At 41.1% G+C, this 696-nt stretch overlaps 1 non-coding gene across 1 annotated transcript; it reads right to left on the bottom strand.

Moving 5' to 3' along the window:
• Nucleotides 1-358: 358 nt before the first annotated feature.
• LOC112746501 (small nucleolar RNA R71) lies at nucleotides 359-466 on the bottom strand. Its single transcript, XR_003174382.1, has one exon. It is a non-coding gene; the product is annotated as a small nucleolar RNA R71 (small nucleolar RNA).
• Nucleotides 467-696: the final 230 nt, after the last annotated feature.

Here is a 696-nt window from a genome sequence, read left to right as displayed (position 1 = left end):
TGGTGACTTTACTGCACCTAATTCCAATTTACATGGAAGAAGCATCCCCATTCCTGCCTTTGGAGCAAACAACTTTGAGCTGAAACCTCAATTAGTTTCTCTGATGCAGCAGAACTGCAAGTTTCATGGACTTCCATCTGAAGATCCTTTTCAGTTCTTAACTGAATTCTTGCAGATATGTGATACTGTTAAGACTAATGGAGTAGATCCTGAAGTCTACAGGCTCATGCTTTTCCCTTTTGCTGTAAGAGACAGAGCTAGAGTATGGTTGGACTCTCAACCTAAGGATAGCCTGAACTCTTGGGATAAGCTGGTCAAGGCTTTCTTAGCCAAGTTCTTTCCTCCTCAAAAACTGAGTAAGCTTAGAGTGGATGTTCAAACCTTCAGACAGAAAGAAGGTGAATCCCTCTATGAAGCTTGGGAGAGATACAAAGGACTGACCAAAAAGTGTCCTTCTGACATGCTTTCAGAATGGACCATCCTGGATATATTCTATGATGGTCTGTCTGAATTAGCTAAGATTTCATTGGATACTTTTGCAGGTGGATCCATTCACCTAAAGAAAACGCCTGCAGAAGCTCAAGAACTCATTGACATAGTTGCTAATAACCAGTTTATGTACACTTCTAAGAGGAATCGTGTGAGTAATGAGACGCCTCAGAAGAAAGGAGTTCTTGAAATTGATACTCTGAATGC

Source organism: Arachis hypogaea, chromosome 14 (genome assembly GCF_003086295.3).
Source record: "Arachis hypogaea cultivar Tifrunner chromosome 14, arahy.Tifrunner.gnm2.J5K5, whole genome shotgun sequence".
Classification (NCBI taxonomy): Eukaryota; Viridiplantae; Streptophyta; class Magnoliopsida; order Fabales; family Fabaceae; genus Arachis; species Arachis hypogaea.
This window is presented reverse-complemented; position numbering and strand designations above follow the sequence as displayed.